The sequence below is a fragment of the Ranitomeya imitator genome, chromosome 2, assembly GCF_032444005.1.
Source record: "Ranitomeya imitator isolate aRanImi1 chromosome 2, aRanImi1.pri, whole genome shotgun sequence".
Taxonomy (NCBI): Eukaryota; Metazoa; Chordata; class Amphibia; order Anura; family Dendrobatidae; genus Ranitomeya; species Ranitomeya imitator.
The window spans coordinates 496,550,913-496,573,252 of NC_091283.1; the positions used below are offsets into that span (position 1 = coordinate 496,550,913).

The following is a 22,340-nucleotide window of genomic DNA, read 5'->3' on the forward strand; positions in this document are numbered from 1 at the left end:
TACTAAATGCGTAAGGTTCATCCTAAATATTTTTTGCACTGTTTTTCAACAATGTTTTTAATCTCTAATTTTAAATATGGAAAGATAAAGGACTTTGATTTTATTTAATTACTGTAGGCATTACGCTGGCTACACCCAACAATTGCATCTGTACAAACTTATGGAAATCATCAATCAAAGAATGTCTCTGAGCTGTAGTAACACCTCCCCGTCAGTAAGCCATTCTACTATTTGATTTCACACAGCATCTAAGCTCCAATCTAACATTTTTCACATCTGGCTCCAATAGGTAAGTGAAGTATTTCATTAATTGCCCATCGTGTAGTTATATTTCTGATGTAGGATATATTTTGCACGTATTAATAACTGAATTAAATTTACCTATAGTCTTATGTATAGCGTTGCTATATCTAATATCATTAGCTCTGCCTCTGCTACATCTGTTTATTTACCTTGAAAGCCCATTATGGGTAAAAAAAAAAAAAAAATCTTTTATTATTTAACAAATTTCAAAGAGCGAAGGAGAAAGTTTTGAAATGCTGTTGTGGCAGACTGATAAGTCATTTTTTGTTATTTTTGAAATTCTTGGTGTTGGATCTTTATTCTTTAACATTGAAATACCAAATCTGAGTTTGGCCCTTTGCTTCAGAGAACCATATGGAAAGTGCCCTTGCTGCTTCTATGGTAGGTACATCCGTGACTGGTAAAAAAAAAAAAAATTGTCAGTTTGTTTGGATATCAAAAGACTGGAAAATCTGAAGGGTTTAATTGTAGGCTGTCAGGTACTTACAGTAAATAGATGTTACTGTATCTAATCTAAAAAAGTATTATATTTAACGTTTCAAAAATCTTCAGTTTTGCATTGTTTATTTCTACATCACTAGAGCTCTACGAGGAGGGAAATTGTCACTTGAAAGAAAAGCTATTAACCTGCAGATATGGGGTTAATCTGCAGGTTAATGGTGTTTTGAACCTGTCCAGCACTGACTGACAGCTTGCTCTAGATCACGGCATGCTGTCAATCAGTGCCGGAGGTGCAGTTACTGCCATCGTTTTCTATACACATATCGGTGACTAAAACCGCACCAACGACACCCTTGTGACTGAAACTCAAATGCTGCCAGGGAAAATAAAGTTTATTTCCTTTTGGCAGCGAGGTGAAAATGCAGGCACCTTGTAGGATCAGAACTCAGATTAACCCAATATCTGCAGGTTATTTTCGTTTATTTCATGTGAAAAGTTTCCTTTTATTATTAATTGTGAGGTGAATTGAAAATGTTTTAAAAGTACTTAAGTGTTTTAAAATTAGATTACTTTATAACACAAGCTTGAAAAAATGATTTAAAAATCAAAAATGTTGGCATACTGAAATGTATATTCAGTTAATGCACTCAATACTTGGTTGGGCCTCCTTTTGCATCAATTACTGCATCAATGTGGCGTGGCATGGAGGTGATCAGCCTATGGCACTGCTGAGGGGTTATGGAAGCCCAGGTCACTTTGATGGCAGCATTCAGCTTGTCTGCATTGATGGGTCTTGTGACTCTAATCTTCCTCTTTACAATACCAAATAGATTCTCTATGGGGTAAAGGTAAGGTGAGTTTGCTGGCCAATCAAGCAAAGTGATACTGTTGTTTTTAAACCACCTGTACTTTTGGCAATGTGGAAAGGTGCCAAGTCCTGCTGGAGAATGAAATTTCCATTTCCAAAAAGCTTATCAGCAGAGGGAAGCATGAATGTGGAGATTTCACACGACACCTCAAGCAGCTTGGATTGTGGTCTCTCCACTCTTCTTCCAGACTGTGGGACCTTGATTTCCAAGGTCTTATGTGAGGTTTCCACAATAAGTGATGGTTGGGGAGCCATGTCATCTGCCGGTATAGATCCACTGTGTTTTATCAAGACCAGAGTCAGCGCAGCCGTCTACCAGGACATGTTAGCGCACTTCATGCTTCCCTCTGCAGACAAGCTTTTTGGAGATGGAAATGTCATTCTCCAGCAGGACTTGGCACCTGTCCACACTGTCAAAAGTACCAGTTCCTGGTATAAAAACAACAGTATCACTGTGCTTGATTGGCCAGCAAACTCATCTGACCTTAACCCCATAGAAAATCTGTGAGGTATTGTCAAGAGGAAGATGAGACACAAGACCCAACAATGCAGACGAGCTGAATGCTGCTCTCAACGCTACCTCGGCTTCCATAACATCTCAGCAGTGCCACAGGCTGAATCCCTCCATGCCATGCCGCATTGATGCAGTAATTGATGCAAAAGGAGGCCCGACTAAGTATTGAGTGCATTTACTGAACATACATTTCAGTAGGCTAACATTTTGGATTTTAAAATCATTTTTTCAAGCTGGTATTAAAAAGTATTCTAATTTACTGGGATAATGACTTTTGGGTTTTCATTGGCTGTAAGCCATAATCATCAACATTATCAGAAATAAACACTCAAAATAAATCACTCTATTTGTAATGACTCTATCTAATATAAGAGTTCTAATTTTGTGAGATGCACCTGTATCACTAACTTCTAGTACCTTCCCCATTGCTTTCAAACCTGCTAAAATCACACCCATCCTTAAAAAGCCATCTCTTGACCCGAGCACAATGTCCAGCTAGCACCCCATAGCTTTGCTCCCACTTGCTTCCAAGCTCCTTGAGCAGCACATCCACACTGAACTTTCCTCTCACTTTGCATCTAACTCACTCTTCCACAACCTACAGTCTGGCTTCCACCCTCACCATTCCACTGAGACTGCCCTGACCAAACTTACTAACGACTTACTTACAGCCAAAGCTAACAGACTATTCTCTATACTCCTCTTTCTTGACCTGTCCTCTGCCTTTGACACAGTTGACCCCTCTGCCTTTGACACAGTTGACCACTGCCTCCTACTACAGATCCTCTCTTCATTTGGTTTCAAAGACCTTGTCCTATTCTGGATCTCCTCATACCTTACCAACTGCACATTCAACGTTTCCTACACCCACACTACCTTCTCATTTCGACCTTTCTCTGTTGGTGTCCCTTAAGGCTCTGTCCTAGAACCCCTTCTCTTTTCAATCTATACCCTTGGCCTGGGACAACTCATAACTATGGCATCAAGTACCATCTATATGCTGATGACACTCAGATCTACCTCTCTGGCCCAGATGTTACCTCTTTGCTGTCCAGAATCCCAGAGTGTCTATCAGCCATATCCTCCTTCTGCTCCTCTCACTTTGTCAAGCTCAATGTGGACAAATCTGAACTAATTATCTTTCCTCCATCTCACATATCTTCCCATCCTGATCTATCACAATAAATGAAATCACACTTTCCCATGTCCCGGAAGTCCGCTGCCTCAGAGTAATCCTTGACTCTGCCATGTCCTTCAAACAAGAGAGGAGCGAATATTTCACTATTTGATTTGGATTACGCTTGCCGAATTTGCAATATTCACAGATTAATTTGTCGAATATTCGCCGAACATTACCAAACACCATTATATTCAATGGGAGGCAAAAAGAAACACATGCACAACCCCTTAGAACAGCCCCAAATGCTGCCAAAACACATCAAATGAGGGGCAGACACCAAGAAAGTGGCCTCATCTCATCCAAAGTACAAAGTACAAATTTTAGCATGGAACAGCAGCATTCAGCCAGTCATGAGGTATCAGGGTCTGGGCCAGCATTTACAGCACTCCAATGAACGTCACAGTAAGACGAGGTGGGTGAGGGATTGGTGTAGGGCCCCTTTGCTGGGAGCCCTGATAAATCATGGAACACCTCTACCTGCTTTCATGCTGAGCCACACTCAGGTGGCACAAATATCAGTTTTCTAGACTACCATTGTCAGAAAAATTTAAGGATAGTAACATGGGTAGTTGAGTGCAAGGAAGTGTAGGCCTGACAGCCTCGGAGGCCTACTGCAACAGGCAATGTATGAAGGAGACCTAACCAGGAGTGTTCACATTTCCAAAAATTATTGGCAGACACCACAAAAGTGGCATCAATTTCACCACAGTAGAACTAGTCTAATAGGGTCTGACAGGTCTTTCTTTACACCCAGTCCAGCAGATGGACACCCTACCAGGAGTGTTCTCGTTTAAAGAAATGAGGGCCTAACACCACAGAAGTGGCATCAATTTCCCAACAGTAGAAATAGTCTAATAGGGACCAACAGGTCTTTCTCTACACCCAATCCAGCAGATGAACACCCTGCAAGTTGTGTCCACATCTATAGAAATGAGGGCCTTACACCACAGAAGTGGCATTAATTTCAACACAGTAGAAACAGTAGAACAGGCACCAACAGGTCTTTCACTACGCCCAATCCAGCAGATGGACACACTATCAGGAGTGTTCACATTTAAAGAAATGAGGGCCTTACACCACAAAGTGGCATCAATTTCACTACAGTAGAAATAATCTAATAAGGACTGACAGGGCTTTCACTACACCCATTGCAGCAGATGGACATCCTACCAGGAGTGTTCACATTTAAAGAAATGAGGGCCTTACACCACAAAGTGGCATCAATTTCACTACAGTAGAAATAATCTAATAAGGGCTGACAGGGCTTTCACTACACCCATTGCAGCAGATGGACATCCTACCAGGAGTGTTCACATTTAAAGAAATGAGGGCCTTACACCACAGAAGTGGCATCAATTTCACCTCAGCAAAAAATAGTATAATAGGGACCAACAGGTCTTTCTCTACTCCCAATCCAGCAGATTGACACCCAACAAGGAGTGTTAACATTTTAAAAAATGAGGGCCTGACATCACCAAAGTGGAATAACTTTCACGAGAATAGAAATAGTATAATTGGGACCGACACATCTTCCACTACAGTTAACAGTAGATGTAGACTGACCATGACTGTTCACATTTCCACAAATTTGTGTAAACAGAAGCAGTAGCCACAGAAGCAACACTAAAGATATCACAGAGTGCAGTTACATGACATTAATGCATCACACTAAAAAATGCAATATCACCTAGTCTGTACAGTCTGGGATTGGGGTGAAAAAGTCTTTGGAGATCCATGACTTGTTCATCTTAATGAAAGTTAGGCAGTCAACACTTTCAGGGGACAACCGTATGCGCTTATCCGTCACAACACCACCAGCAGCGCTGGAGACACCTTCTGAGAGAACGCTAGCTGCCAGGCACGATAAAACCTCCAAGGCATGTGAGGCGAGCTCAGGCCAACCCTCAATTTTTGAAGACCAAAATGTGAAAAGGTCGAAACCCTCCCTGATGGTATCAATATTTAAATCTAGATACTCCTGCACCATCCTCTCCAAACCCTCCCTGATGGTATCAATATTTAGATCTAGATACTCCTGCACCATCCTCTCCATTTGTTCACCACGTGTAAAACTTGGACTCTGTTGTGCTGGAGCACGAGTTTGTCTTAAAAAAAAGTGTTAAACGACTTACAGAAATTGCTTCTTCCACTTACACCACTGCTGCTGCTAATGTTTTGGAGTTGTCGAATTGTCAGGACGGATGTTGGAAGTCTACAACTGAGATGCAAACTGTGTGCTTCACTGCTGTCTTGGGGAAAAGCTCTCTTAAGCTTATATAAAAACGTATTTCAATGCTCCAGCATTCACGGGTCTTTTTCTAGGGCAGGAATCATCTGGCAAAATTTGGATTTATAATGTGGATCTAATAAAGTGGCAACCCACTAGTCATAATCATTAGTGATGGGCAAGCACCAAAATGCTCGGGTGCTCGTTGCTCGGGTCGAGCAAATTGGAATGTTCGGGTGCTTGACCCAAGCAACGAGCCCAATTTAAGTATGTGGGAAACTAGAGCATTTTTACTGAGGCCCCCCCGAACGGTCTGCAGATGGACTAAAAATTGCGAAAATCGATGGGAACAGTGCTCAAATTACAAGGGAACGTCTGACTCCCAGGTCACTGCTGTGAACAATGTTGTCAGTATTACGCCACTTTTCCAGACTCACAATAAAACATACAAGCACGAAACCAAAATGGATTTTCCTGGGAAATATGTTAAGGAGCATCCTTTCCAGGGTAATGACTAGGGTTGAGCGAAACGGATCGGACAAATTCAAAAATCGCCAACTTTCAGCAAAGTCGGGTTTCATGAAACCCGACCCGATCCTGGTGTGGGATCGGCCATGAGGTCGGTGATCTACGCGTCAAAGTCGCATTTCGTATGACGCTTTCAGCGCCATTTTTCAGTCAATGAAGGGGGACGCAGAGTGTGGGCATAGGTCTCGGTCCCCACCATCTTAAAGAAGGGCATGACAGTGATTGGCTTGCTTTCTGCGGCGTCACAGGGGCTATAAAGGGGCGTGCACGCCGACCGCCATCTTACTTCTGCCGATCGTAGCATAGGGAGAGGTTGCTGCAGCTTTATCAGAAGAAGGGATATCGTTAGGGAGGGAAGATTAACCCCCAAACTGCTTGTGCTGTAGCGATTTCCACTGTCCAACACCACCATTTTTTTGCAGGGATAGTGGAGGCTATATTTTTGGAGGCTCCCTGATAGCTGCATTGCTGTTTGCGCACTGCTGTGCAAACCAACTGCTTTTTTAAAAGCAAAAATCCTGTTGCTCCTTCTGCACAATTATCTTGTTTATTTGTCCACACTTTTGTGTGCAGCAGTCGTTTTTATTGCTGCCATACTTGTCCTGAGATCATTGTAGGGAGATTGAAATTGTACTACAGTCCTTGTATTTTCTCATATATCTTCCAGCCACTTTCTGCCACTTAGATTGCGTTGTTATATACTGTACACTGGGCCTGAGTTTTGTTTGTCTCCCCCCAAAAAAGTGAGGTTCAAATTCTCACAAAGTGGATATACTTCAGTCCTGTTGGTTTTTCGTATATCAGCCAGCCACTTTCTGCCTCTTACATTGTGTTGTTTTATACACTGGGCCTGAGTTTTGTTTGTCTCCCCTCCCCAAAAAGGGAGATTCAAATTCTCACAAAGTAGATATACTTCAGTCCCATTAGTTTGTTGTATATCAGCCAGCCACTTTCTGCCACTTACATTGTGTTGTTTTATGCACAGGGCCTGAGTTTTTGTTCAGTCTCCCCCAAAAAAAGGGAGATTCAAATTCTCACAAAGTGGAGATACTTCAGTCCCGTTAGTTTTTCGTATATCAGCCAGCCACTTTCTGCCACTTACATTGCATTGTTTTATACACTGGGCCTGAGTTTTGGTTCAGTCTCCCAAAAAAAAGGGAGATTTAAATTCTCAACAAGTTTACATACACCTTCTACCTTGTTTTACAGTACCATATAACGGTTGTTATTTTGGTTAGATTTTCCAAAAAATTAGGAAGTCTGGTGGAAGAGCCCGTGGGCAGTGGTTGCCAGCTGGTACTGATGGTGGTGGTGGTGGTGGTGCATCTAGTGGTAGTGGCAAAAGCACAATAGCACCTAAGGTTGGAGGTGTTGAGCCAGTGTCATTGTCTGGCTACACAAGGCCTCGAAGGCTCTCTTATCTGGGTGTAGGAAAACAGCTTTTAAAGCCAGTGTAACAGGCCAGATTAAACCCCCCCACACCCAGAATATACCCGGGGTTAAAGTGGCCTAGGCCAGATTATACCCCGGGTATATTCTGGCCTAGCCCAAACTATACCCCGGGGTATAAATTGGACTAGTCCAGATTATACCCCTCCAGGTCAGAATATAACCCAGCTGCTATAGATCAGATTTTTCAGCCTTTTGAGAACCATTGAGTGATATAATCAATAACGTAGCCCCAGGCAGCAAACGGGACCCCAGGCAGTGCACAGGACCCCAGGCAATCCACAGGGGCCCCAGGCAGTCCACAGGGTCCCAGGCAGCCCACAGGGCTCCAGGCAGCGCACAGGGGCCTTAGGCAGCACACAGGGCCCCTGGCAGAACACAGGGCCCCAGGCAGCGCACAGGGCCCCAGGCAGCGCACAGGGCAACAGGCAGCACAGAGGGGCCGCAGGCAGCAGAGGGGCCCCAGGCCGCACAGAGGTGCCCCAGGAAGAGCACAGAGAAAATAGAAAGTGCACGGGGCCCCATACAGCGCACAGGGCCCCAGGCAGCGCACAGGACCCCAGACAGTGCACAGGGGCCCCAGGCAGCACACAGGGGCCCCAGGCAGTGCACAGGGCTCCAGACAGTGCAAAGGGGCCCCAGGCAGCACAGAGAGGCCCCAGGCAGTGCACGGGGCCCCAGGCAGAGCACAAGCACAAGGGAAAGCGGCAGTGCACAGGGCCCCAGGCAGTGCACAGGACCCCAGGCAGCCCACAGGGACCCCAGCCAGCCCATAGGAGCTCCAGGCAGCACATGGGGCCCCAGGCAGAGCACAAGGCCCCATACAGCACACAGGGCCCAAGGCAGCAAACAGGGGCCACAGGTAGCACACAGGGCCCCAGGCAGAACACAGGGCCCCAGGCAGCACACAGGGGCCCCAGGTAGCACACAGGGCCCCAGGCAGAACACAGGGCCCCATGCAGCACACAGGGGCCCCAGGCAGCGCACAGGGCCCCAGGCAGCACAGAGAGGCCCCAGGCAGAGCACAAGGGCCACAGGAAGTGCATGGGGCCCCAGGCAGTGCACAGGACCCCTGGCAGCCCACAGGGACCCCAGCCAGCCCATAGGGCCCCAGGCAGCACAGAGTGGCTCCAGGCAGCCCACGGGACCCCAGGCAGCCCAGAGGGGGTCCCAAATAGTGAACAGGGGCAGAGACAGTGAGCAAGGGGGTAAGAGAGTGCAGAAGGAGGGGAAATAGACAGAGCACATGTCCCCTGTGCGCTGTGTGGGCCCCCTGTGTGCTATCTGGGACCCACTGTACGCTGTCTGGGACCCCCTGTGCGATGTCTGGGGCCCTGCTCTTGAGTATATCACTCAATCCTAGTTTCACATTTGCGTACAGCCGTGCACATGCATACACTCTCAGTGAAGCCTTGACCACTGCTGCTCCCTGCCGGTTAAGCTCTGCCCACATTCTTTTGATGGTGCTGCAACCCGCGGCGAAGGCAACAAGTTGGATTTTGTTGAATTCACCAAATCGTCAAAACAACGCATGCGAACGCAAACGCAAACATCCGCAGGGCCTGCCTATCCAATGATAAAGATAGGGAACGCAGGCCGCATGCGTACCTGGGCGGAGCTTAACTGGCAGGCGTGGCAGTGGGCGGGGCTTCACTAAGAGCGTACACAGCCGTGCGCAAATGTGAAACTAGCCTAAGATGTCTAGGACCCCTGTGCGATGTGTGATGTCTGGGGTCCCTGTGCGATGTCTGGAGCACCGTTCTTGAGTACATCACTCAATGGTTCTCCTAAGCATCAAAAATCTGATCTACAGCAGCAGGGGTATATTCTGGCCCAGAGGAGTATAATCTGGCCTAGGTATAATATACCTATGGTCTATACTCCTCTAGGGCAGAATATTAGTGTGTTTTCGCTGCTGTAGTGCTACAGTATATATAGATGCACATACACAAACCATATACCATTTTATGTGGCTTTTGTCAGATTTTCATGCAGTCTGCAGCAGATTTCCATCTTCCACGTGACATGGAGAAATCTGCTGTGCTTCTGCACAAAAAAATCCACATCATTGGGATGCGAATTTTGATGCAGATTGACTGCTCATTTTTTCCCTGTTGAAAATCAGCAGCAAATCTAGTGCAAGGGACTAGACTTATAGCATGTGTTGGAGGCATTACATTGAACTGACAGTAGATGGTGCAGTTCCACCAGTGCATAGTTAATGTTATGTGTTGTATCTTGTTATGTATGTTTCCCTCTGCTCTCTATGATATGCACCTTAAGTTCTCCAGTGTGTGTTCCTATTCTATCCTGATAAGGTATATAAAGTGAACTTGGAACACCTCCAACAAAAAAAAAGTTTTCCAATTTTGACAACAATGGAAGACCAAGTATATGATCAGCTTTTGAGATTCTACACTGCAACAGAACAAAAGTACCCCCAGTGGATCTACGATCTACCTCCAGAGAAACATTCAAATGCCATGTCCCAGTTTAGACAAACATCTAAGCCATACTGAGCAGAGAAAGGGATAATATACTATGGAAAAAAGGAGGTTCTCACTAAAACCGACTGCCATATATCTTGAAGGCCTGACACGACAACCCAACTTCTGGTGGCCATTTTGGTAGAGACAAACATTTGCCAAAATTTCTGACCGTTATTACTGGAAGGGAATGAAGAATGATGTTTACCAACATTTCAAAGCCTGTCAAAAATGTTTTGTCACATGTCCCAAAATCAGCAAAGAAGCTCCACCACTCAACAGTATACCACTGCCTGGAAAAGTATGGAGCTTAGTTGGGATTGATATGATCGGTCCTCTTCAGGAAACATCAAACGGCAACAAATATATAGTTGCTGTCACTGATCATTTTTCGAAGTGGACTGAAGCAACAGCTGTTCCATACAAGAGTGCCATGTCAGTAACAAATTTTTTGTACACCATTTTTTGCCGCTTAGGCTGTATGGACACTCTGATTAGCGACCAGGGAAGAGAGTTTGTGAACTCGATCATCGACAACCTGATGGATAATTTTAAAACAGATCACCGCATTTCATCTGCCTACCACCCACAAACAAATGGTCAGCAGGAACGTGACAATCGAATACTCAATCTCTTTGCAAGCTTGTCAATGACCAAGGAACCAACTGGGACCAGTTCATCCCTGGTGTTTTTTTTGCCTATCACACATCTGTGCATGCCTCAACCAAGTGCACTCCATTTGAAGTCATGTATGGATGAAAGGCTAAGCTTCCTATTGACCTCAATCCATCAGAAAATGAAACTGTGGATGTCATGTCTCTTTCAGATGATGCCAACCCTGATGTGCTAAATACACTCACAACCATTCATAACAGGTTCCTCTCCACTGTAAGTACCAACATCCATTCTGCTCAGGAACACCAAAAGTGTGCCTTTGATCCCCGACACAAGAGCAACAAAGAAATCACTGCTGGCACCATTGTTTATATCAAGAATCAATGTCGTATTCATCGCATGGGTTCAAAGATGGCACCATACTGGGTTGGACCCTACTTACTTGTGGAATCCTTAACCAAGGGACAAGTAAAACTAAAGAACAATAAGACTGGCAAGATACTAAGCAACACCTACCATGCCAGCAACCTTAAGATTTACCAGGATGAAGAGACTTCTCTACCACCACAGTCCCCTGATGACTGTCCTAGTGACTCTGCCACAAAGAAACACCAGCAAACCAAGACTTTCAACCCACTTCAGGAAGGAAGTATCTTACCACCACTCTTGACCTTACGTTTAATAGGGTTGTGTACTTTGGAGGCACAAGAGATCTTGGACAACCACGGCGTACATATAAAACCAAAGGTGATGGGAACTGCTATTTTCGGGCCATCAGCTATTTCCTGACAGGAACAGAGGACAACTACTCCCTTCTCAGAGCTAAAGTCATCCACCACATGAAAACTGACTTGTCCAAAAAACTACAGGGCTACTGTAATCAAGCTGTGAATGAATATGTGAACACCTCTGGCATCTCTCGTGATGGAGTCTGGGCAACTGATGCTGAAATCATGGCCACAGCAAATCTGCTCAGTTGTGACATCGTCATCCACACCAAAGTTGGTGACACCATGGATTGGTTGACCTATCCCGCAAGCTTCAATCTGCAGTCAACAACAGAACATGCACTTTATCTTGAAAACAATCATGGGTGGCTTCCTGCAGCTCAAGTCTAACTACGCCATCAAGAGCTCTAGTGAAGTCTTCTAGGAGCTCCTGATCTCCAGCCTGGAAATCAACATCCATCGGCCACACTGCTGCTGTAAATCATCTCGTTTTACTATCTAAGCCTCCATGAGAGTGTGCTGCGCCTGGTGGACCACAAGAAAATAGCTTTTACAGACTGTGAAGGGTTCTCTGGAGCCTGAGCCTCGACACCTGGTGAGTGTAACGGGCCTGTGCGTCCCCTGTGGAGGAGGGCCTGTGATTTGCTCTCTGCACCTCTCGCTTCTCAAACATCTAACAACAGAAACACCAGCACTTTTATCATTTTCCAGAGCTTTCCTTAATCCTTCATGGAGTTGTATCCTCAAGTACACTGTCCTGGGCTTGTCCCACACCTAACCTTGTCAAGCTGGACCTAAAATGAGGTGACAAGCTTTGGCACCACCAGACATAATGCGGCTCATACCAGCTTTCACTGACTCTCCTGACCGCTGAGGCGCTTACCGCTAGCACCGCAGCACGACTGGGCACATGATGACCCGAGGCAGATCTCATAAGAAGGCCTCTCCTCCTTGCCTGCCAGACTTCTTTCCGTGGTCTCAAACCGCACATGCCGCACGGAAAATGGCGGCGGCTTCTCCCTCCAGATCATCACACTCCTCCTGCGGCTCCCGGGATTCATAAAGAGGTGAGACTTCAGCGGCAGCACAATATAGCAGCTCTGCACCTATGACCAGGGGGGATATGAAAGAATTCCTCACATCTATACGCGCCTCATTAAAAGAGGATATGCAGGACATGTTGAAGGAGATAAGAGGAGATATTAACTCCTAAGGGGCCCACACGGATCATTTGGAAAACAAAATATCCGACTATGTCTCTGTAATTAACACTCTGGTGGATGAAAACCAAGTTATAAAAGGCAAGTTAGCAGGGGCGTTTAATAAATTGCACGACTTAGAGGACAGATCCAGGAGGAACAATATTTGTGTGAGAGGAATCCCTGAGAATGTTGCAGATAAAGATTTAGCTGCTTTCCTTCTGAAATTTATACAGGCTGTTCTGCCCTCACTTTCCTTGAGAGATCTACTGACGGACAGGGTTCATAGAACACCCAAGCCCAAGCATCTAGATCCATCTCTTCCTAGAGACATCCTTGCACAGATTCATTTGTACACTACTAAAGAGACATTCCTGCGGCAGATAAGGAGCCCCCCTGACCTACCCCCTAAATTCCGGGATCTCCAGGTTTTCCCGGATTTGTCAGCTGCTACCTTGGCCAAAAGGAGAGAATACGCCCATGTCTGTAAAGCATTGAGGTGCATGTAAAGAAGCTGCGGAGACACCATCACGTGTTTCTCGACGCAAGCAGTGAATAGCCAGGCCTTTCCCCGAGAAGGAACAACCACGGGAAGGGCAGCATCCTGTGAAGGAAAGCCACCTATGCCAAGCATGGTATCCATCCACAGACAGCTGTTTCGGGGTTTTTGCCCCTCATCAGTGTGGAGTAGGAATCTGGCTATTAGGAACAGTGCCTAGTAAAAAGGCTATAAAGGCACAGATGATTGGCCTCGGGGAGACCAAAACATCCAACACCGCGGAGACACCATCACGTGTTTCTCAACGCAGTGATTCCAGAACACTGCCCCCATCCCTTATGGGAAATATGCAGATGCATGTAAAGAAGCTGCGGAGACACCATCACGTGTTTCTCGACGCAAGCAGTGAATAGCCAGGCCTTTCCCCGGGAAGGAACAACCACGGGAAGGGCAGCATCCTGTGAAGGAAAGCCACCTATGCCAAGCATGGTATCCATCCACAGACAGCTGTTTCGGGGTTTTTGCCCCTCATCAGTGTGGAGTAGGAATCTGGCTATTAGGAGCAGTGCCTAGTAAAAAGGCTATAAAGGCACAGATGATTGGCCTCGGGGAGACCAAAACATCCAACACCGCGGAGACACCATCACGTGTTTCTCAACGCAGTGATTCCAGAACACTGCCCCCATCCCTTATGGGAAATATGCAGATGCATGTAAAGAAGCTGCGGAGACACCATCACGTGTTTCTCGACGCAAGCAGTGAATAGCCAGGCCTTTCCCCGGGAAGGAACAACCACGGGAAGGGCAGCATCCTGTGAAGGAAAGCCACCTATGCCAAGCATGGTATCCATCCACAGACAGCTGTTTCTTTTTTTCTTTTTTTTCCCTCAGATGGGAAAATCCACGGTCCAGAATTCCAAGACCAAAGAAAAATCCCAAACAGCTGCGTCAAATCCAAAACACAAAAGCTGTTCCCATCATCATCGGAAAATTTCAGTTTACTACAACATCAAAAAAAACAAGTCAAGACATATTTACAAGGTATCTCCACTTCTTCACCTTCCAAATCCCTTCGGCATCCACCTCCCCCCTTCTTCTTTTATCCCATAGAAAACACACATACATCTTCCCCAAAATCACTTTTAGACTATTCTTTACTACAATTTCCTTTCTCTTAAAAACATACACATTCCTCACATCCCATAATACTTCCTTTATACATGCAACTATTAACCACAACACTCTCTCCTTCACTCCATCACACATTCCCAAGCCAAACATGAACAACTCGAATGATAACAAGCTCACACCACACAATTCTTTACACAACGGTCCCATTCTTCCAATCACCTCCCTAGCATAATGACAATTCCAAAACACATGTATTACACTTTCCCTTCCACCACATCCACCTCTCGGACACATATCATTTCTCCCCAACCCACGATTCTTCTGAAATTCCCTAACTGGTAACACTCCATGCAAAGACTGCCACACAATCTCACTCTGCCTATTCGTCATACCGTCTAACCGCACTTTCTTCCATACTTTTTCTATATCATTCCCTCTTACCATGTTTATTCCACACTCTGTCTCTCTACATTCACACTCTGTCTCTCTACATTCAATCATCCTATATACAGCCTTCTTATTACTCAACAACCTAACATCCACATCACATAGCTCATACTTCACCAAAAATTTATAAACCCACACATACCATCTAGGCACGTCAAAAGCAACCGGATACCTCAGATCCCTCTCTCGCCACTTCAAACGAAATAAATACGCCCCAAACAAAAACCTACACAGACAAGAAAACTTGCCATCCATCCTAATCACCCTCAACACAAAAACCACAATATTTACACCAAAAAACACCTCAAGGTTTGGAAAACCCAACCCACCTTTTTCTAAACGTTTCACCAAAACCTCCCTCCTAGCCCTCTCCATTCTTGAATTCCACAAAAACACAAACAGAATCCTATTTAACCCCCTCATACACATATACCCCGGCGGAAAGACCACTGCAATATATAAGAAAATAGGCAAAATCACACTTTTAATAACTAAGATTTTTCCAAAAAACAAAAGACTTCTCATCTTCCAAAAACATAACTTCCGCTCAACCTTTCCTTTCGCATCATCCCAACTTTCTTTCCCATCCAAACTCTCTGAAAATTTCACCCCCAAAACCTTAATAGACCCAGTCACCTCATTCACTCCTACATCCTTACTTAAAACCCCTCCCCCAAAAACCTTACACTCACTCTTCTCCCAATTCACCTTTAATGCTGACGCACCACAAAAAATAGACGCTAATAACTTCACCCGCCTCACAGAATACTCTGAATCACACAACACACACACGTCATCCATATAAGCACTAACCTTCCATTCCCTCCCTCCACCTCCTGGCACTTGTACTCCTCTAATCACTTTATCTTTCCTCAACATACAAAGCAACGGTTCAATCGCACAAATAAAAACCACAGGAGACAAAGGACAACCTTGTCGCACACCTGAAAAAGCATTCACTCTTCTACCCACAGAACCATTCATCAAAACACAACTATAAATGTCTTTATATAAGCTCCTCACCCTCCAAACAAAATCAGGCGGAAACCCCATTCTCAATAATACCCGGAACAAAAAACTATGTGATAACCGATCATACGCCTTTTCAAAGTCCAAACTCAAAACAAATACACTCTTCTTCCGACTCATACAGTCCCACAAACAATCTCTCAACATACACACACACTCATGTATACGTCTCCCAGGCACTGCACAACACTGTTCATCCCCAATCACACTCTCTATCACATCACGCATCCTATTCGCCATTACTTTCGCATAGATCTTATAATCGCAATTCAACAACGTTATCGGTCTCCAATTTTTTAAACTCTTCAAATCTCCTTTTTTAGGTATTAACACAACCATCCCTGCACGCATACTCTCAGCCACCTCCATACTAGACCACATATACTTACACATATCCACAAAATCCTTACCAATCACATGCCACATCACCCTATAAAACTCTATAGGAAGTCCATCCTCTCCTGGAGTCTTATTTAACGCCATGCTATTCATTACCTTCCATACCTCATCACCTGTCACCTCACCCATCACTCTCTCTCTCTCCATCTCACTCAATTTATTTTCTAATACACTTAGTACATCCTGCTCCAAAGCCTCATCCCTCCACTTCACTGCATACAGCTCCTCATAAAACTTAGCCACATGTTCACACATATCCTCCCCACTTACCTCTCTTCCATCCTCTGCATTCAAAACACCCATACTCTGCTTTTTCCCAAAAACCTTTTTAAAGAAAAACCTCGAACACCTTTCATCTTGCTCCATTCTATCAATTTTTGCCCTAAAAATAATACTCTTCCCTTTCTCTTCCAAAAACTGTTTAATTTCTTTTTTAACCTTTTTTATCCCCTCCTCCACCTCCATTCCTCCTTCCCTCAATTTATACAATAAACATAAACGGGCATTCAACTTAACAAACTTTTCCCTCTTAATTGCCGCAAATTCATACCCCACACTTTTAAAAAACTTTTTTGTCTGCCTCTTAACCCAATCCCACCACTCACAAACATTCCCAAAACTTTCCTTACTTTTACACCACTGTTCATACTTTCTCACATACTCCTTCCTCACAGCTTCATTTTCCAACAATTTCACATTTAATTTCCACAAACCCTTTCCAAACACACCACTAACATTAATATCTAACTCGCACAACACACAAACATGGTCCGAAAAAATGACCCTATCCTGCTTATATCCAACAGGAATAATATTTTTAGAAATAAAACAATAATCCAACCTGGACTGTGCTCTTCCACCATCAGAAAAAAAGGTATCTAACAAAGGGTTAACCTTACACACACGCTGCATATCACTCAAATCAAAGTCAGTAACTAACTCCAGCAAAACTTTTCCAGACACATCCACATTCACTCCCCCCACATCACAATTCATATCACCCACAATCACCACAGGCACTCTTCCTGGAACAAAAAGCTTCACTTTTTCAAATAATAACTTACTCTCATTTTTTTCTACTGGCGCATAAATATTGATAACACAAAACTTAGCATTTTTATATTCAAAATTTGCTAAGATACACCTCCCCACCTCCACCACCAAATAATTATTCAAAACAACCTCCTGCCCCTTAACTAAAATACCCACACCATCATTTCTATTATTTGCACTACCAGACCACACAGACGCACCATAAGACCACTCATCCCCTTTCACACCATCCACAATCCCACATTCTTGCAAACAAAAAATAGATGCACTCTGCATAGCTAAAAAATCCAAAATTGCTGCTCTCCTCCTCGCTTTCTTAAAAACTCTTACATTTTGAGAAACTATAGAAAAACCCATACTATAAAAACAAAAAAACAATGCAAAAATTACCACAAAACTACACACATTACACAAAAAGCCCTTGACAAAGGTCAAGACTCACAGAAAGGAGAGAAAAAAAAAAACAGATCCACTGAGCTTTCATTTTACCCAGTATCACCATTGTCCTCCTCTGCCATTTGGACTGAACAGCAAGTCTCTGAACCACTAACCCCTTCGTGCTCACTCCATTTTTTTTTTTAGCTGGCCCAATTTTCCTCTTAGGCATACTACTGCATGCCTCATCACTTTCCCCATCATCCTCCCTCTGACACTTATTCGCACCCCTGTCCTGATCTGAAGAAAGCCCTCTAATATTCTGAGGATCTGAGGGGTGCACAGGGCTCTCAGCTTCAGAAATATGCACGTCTTCCTCCGTTGCATCCATTGCTTTCTCAAGAGAAAACATTTCAGGCACAGTAGAGTCATCATCTTCTTCCTCATCTTCTTCCTGATCTTCCTTATTAAACCCCTTCTCTACTTTTTTTGCCGCCAACCAAAACTCCTTATCTTCCTTCTGTGCATCACTCATAGTACCACGGGGTGCTAGCACAATGTCATCTGGAGTCACAGAGCGTCTTTCCCTCTCCCTCTCCCTCCTTTCCTCTCTCTCCATTCTTTCAGTTTCCTTCCTGATAGTCGCCAACCTCCTCCTTCTCTCCTCCTCCTCTCTCCATTCACTCTCTGAGCGTCTAGGCGCCCGCCACGGACAATCCTTATACATGTGGTCACTACTACCACACACGTCACAGGTCTTAGCCATCGGGCAATCACCAGCCATATGCCCCTCCTTCTTGCAGTTTCGGCAACACTGCCCCTTCTGGCAGTCTGCCTGGACATGTCCAAAAGAGAAACATCTCCTGCAAAACAGAGGCTGCCCATGGTACATGAGGAAACCCCTATGCCCTGCCACAGAGAAGTTCGCCGGAGGGTGTCTGAACCCACCCACACTGCCAGGATCTCTTCTGAACTTTACACGATATTTGTATCGACAATTGAAGATTCCTAAACAGTTCACTTGCTTCTCTCCCTTTGAAACAAAGTCACAATACTGTGAGAGGAAGCTCTCCAACAATGCAGGTTCAGTAAAGGGGTTATAGACAGTGATAGTCACCTGCCTTTCCTGAAGACCAAACAGTGGTTCACATTTGACTCCCTTCAAACAGGGATCTCCGGCATGATTCCGAAACCACTCATAGACATTCAGGCAATAATGCTCCGACATAAAAGTAACATCGTAGTTACCTTGATTAGGGAACTCATTGATGCTATAGATGTTCTCCCGCTTTCCTCCAGCCTTTTCCTCAATAAGGTCACGTACAATAAAGACCACGCTGTTCCTTGCCCGGATAGATGGCTCCAACGTCACTCGGATGGTGTTCTTCACATAACTCATCTTCAAAGCTGTCGGTACAAATGACCACAGAAAAAAACAGAAGTCTTCTAGGAGCTCCTGATCTCCAGCCTGGAAATCAACATCCATCGGCCACACTGCTGCTGTAAATCATCTCGTTTTACTATCTAAGCCTCCATGAGAGTGTGATGCGCCTGGTGGACCACAAGAAAATAGCTTTTACAGACTGTGAAGGGTTCTCTGGAGCCTGAGCCTCGACACCTGGTGAGTGTAACGGGCCTGTGCTTCCCCTGGGGAGGAGGGCCTGTGATTTGCTCTCTGCACCTCTCGCTTCTCAAACATCTAACAACTAGTGTTGAGCATTCCGATACCGCAAGTATCGGGTATCGGCCGATACTTGCGGTATCGGAATTCCGATACCGAGATCCGATACTTTTGTGGTATCGGGTATCGGTATCGGATACATAGAGATGTGTAAAATAAAGAATTAAAATAAAAAATATTGATATATTTACCTCTCCGGCGGCCCCTGGACTCAGCGCGGGTAACCGGCAGGCTTCGTTGTTCAAAATCAGCGCTTTCAGGACCTGAGAATCACGTCCCGGCTTCTGATTGGTCGCGGGCCGCCCATGTGACCGCCACGCGACCAATCACAAGCCGCGACGTCACCGCAAGCTATTAACGCGCTCATTTTTAAAAATGAGCGCGTTAATGGCTTTCAAAGACGTAGCGGCTTGTGATTGGTCGCGTGGCCGCGACCAATCACAAGCCGCGACATCACCGCACGCTATTAACGCGCTCATTTTTAAAAATGAGCGCGTTAATGGCTTTCAAAGACGTAGCGGCTTGTGATTGGTCGCGGCCACGCGACCAATCACAAGCCGCGACGTCACCGCAAGCTATTAACGCGCTCATTTTTAAAAATGAGCGCGGTAATGACTTTCAAAGACGTAGCGGCTTGTGATTGGTCGCGGCCACGCGACCAATCACAAGCCGCTACGTCTTTGAAAGTCATTAACGAGCTCATTTTTAAAAATGAGCGCGTTAATAGCTTGCGGTGACGTCGTGGCTTGTGATTGGTCGCGTGGCGGTCACATGGGCGGCCCGCGACCAATCAGAAGCCGGGACGTGATTCTCAGGTCCTAAAAGCGCTGATTTTGAACAACGAAGCCTGCCGGTTACCCGCGCTGAGTTCAGGGGCCGCTGGAGAGGTAAATATATCAATATTTTTTATTTTAATTCTTTATTTTACACATCCCTATGGATCCCAGGGCCTGAAGGAGAGTTTCCTCTCCTTCAGACCCTGGGAACCATGAGAATACCTTCCGATACTTGATGTCCCATTGACTTGTATTGGTATCGGATATCGGTATCGGCGATATCCGATATTTTTCGGGTATCGGCCGATACTATCCGATACCGATACTTTCAAGTATCGGACGGTATCGCTCAACACTACTAACAACAGAAACACCAGCACTTTTATCATTTTCCAGAGCTTTCCTTAATCCTTCATGGAGTTGTATCCTCAAGTACACTGTCCTGGGCTTGTCCCACACCTAACCTTGTCAAGCTGGACCTAAAATGAGGTGACAAGCTTTGGCACCACCAGACATAACGCGGCTCATACCAGCTTTCACTGACTCTCCTGACCGCTGAGGCGCTTACCGCTAGCACCGCAGAACGACTGGGCACATGATGACCCGAGGCAGATCTCATAAGAAGGCCTCTCCTCCTTGCCTGCCAGACTTCTTTCCGTGGTCTCAAACCGCACATGCCGCACGGAAAATGGCGGCGGCTTCTCCCTCCAGATCATCACACTCCTCCCGCGGCTCCCGGGATTCATAAAGAGGTGAGACTTCAGCGGCAGCACAATATAGCAGCTCTGCACCTATGACCAGGGGGGATATGAAAGAATTCCTCACATCTATACGCGCCTCATTAAAAGAGGATATGCAGGACATGTTGAAGGAGATAAGAGGAGATATTAACTCCTTAGGGGCCCACACGGATCATTTGGAAAACAAAATGTCCGACTATGTCTCTGTAATTAACACTCTGGTGGATGAAAACCAAGTTATAAAAGGCAAGTTAGCAGGGGCGTTTAATAAATTGCACGACTTAGAGGACAGATCCAGGAGGAACAATATTTGTGTGAGAGGAATCCCTGAGAATGTTGCAGATAAAGATTTAGCTGCTTTCCTTCTGAAATTTATACAGGCTGTTCTGCCCTCACTTTCCTTGAGAGATCTACTGACGGACAGGGTTCATAGAACACCCAAGCCCAAGCATCTAGATCCATCTCTTCCTAGAGACATCCTTGCACAGATTCATTTGTACACTACTAAAGAGACATTCCTGCGGCAGATAAGGAGCCCCCCTGACCTACCCCCTAAATTCCGGGATCTCCAGGTTTTCCCGGATTTGTCAGCTGCTACCTTGGCCAAAAGGAGAGAATACGCCCATGTCTGTAAAGCATTGAGGGACATCAATATACGTTACCGATGGGGGTTTAATCCTGTGCATTTGATTATCACTTATGTAGGTCGCACGGTTGCTTGCTCCTCGCCTAAACAGGCAGAGGAGAGGCTTACGGCCTGGAAAATACCCTTTGCTACCAGACCTGCGGATACAGGAAGGAAAATAGCCTCAGACTGGTCTACGGATTGACAGTGCCACACGGACGGTGTCTGTATGGCTGAGCTCTCCTACTGCACCCCTCAGTGGGCCTTTGGATTGTGAACCTCTCACTTCCACCCCTTTACGCAGATTCTGTTCTGCGGACAGTCTGGACTGTTCCGGGCGTTCTTACGAGGATTCCTCGTATATTGACCTATGTTTTGGTCTTTTTTCTGTTTTTTTTTTCTTTTTCCTTTTGTTTTTACTTCTTTTTATTTCTTAGTTTTTGGTTCTTTTTACTACATACTTGACCTTCCCCTTTCTTCCCCCCAGGTTTTTTCTCTCCAAATCCCTGGGCATTTTCTGTCTATATTGATGTTTGATTGTTATTATGGAACTGACAGTTATTTGTATATAAGTTTCGGTACACCGCCAGTGGGGTCACTGGGTAATACCAGCAGTATAGACTTTAGTATAACGGTACCATGAGTTTACAAATTCTTTCTTTGAATGTCAGGGGTTTAAACTCCCCTGAGAAGAGATCTATGATGTGGATGGAGGTGAAGCGGTTAAGGGCAGATATTATCTGCTTGCAGGAGACCCATTTGTTGGTTGAGGATAATATTAGGCTCCATCATCCCCTCTTCCCACACATTCTATTTGCTAATGACCCAACCAAAAAGGCTTGTGTGTGCATCATGGTGAAAAATACAATTGCTTTTAAATTGATAGCGCAAAATAATGACCCAATGGGTAGGTGCTTAACTATCACGTGCATATTGAATGGTGAGTTACACACGTTGACAAATCGTTATGCTCCCAATGAGGGACAACATAAATTCCTGAGAACAACCTTTCATGAAGTCTCTGCGAATGTGAAGGGTAGCAATATAA

General features: G+C 45.1%; 1 protein-coding gene across 1 annotated transcript in view; it reads left to right on the forward strand.

Moving 5' to 3' along the window:
• Nucleotides 1-254: 254 nt before the first annotated feature.
• LOC138664647 (NXPE family member 4-like) overlaps nucleotides 255-22,340 on the forward strand; it is a 405,114-nt gene continuing 383,028 nt past the window's right edge. The window contains exon 1 of the mRNA XM_069751533.1: nucleotides 255-289. The gene's annotated coding sequence lies outside the window, so the exon portion shown is untranslated. The remainder of the gene's footprint in view (nucleotides 290-22,340) is intronic.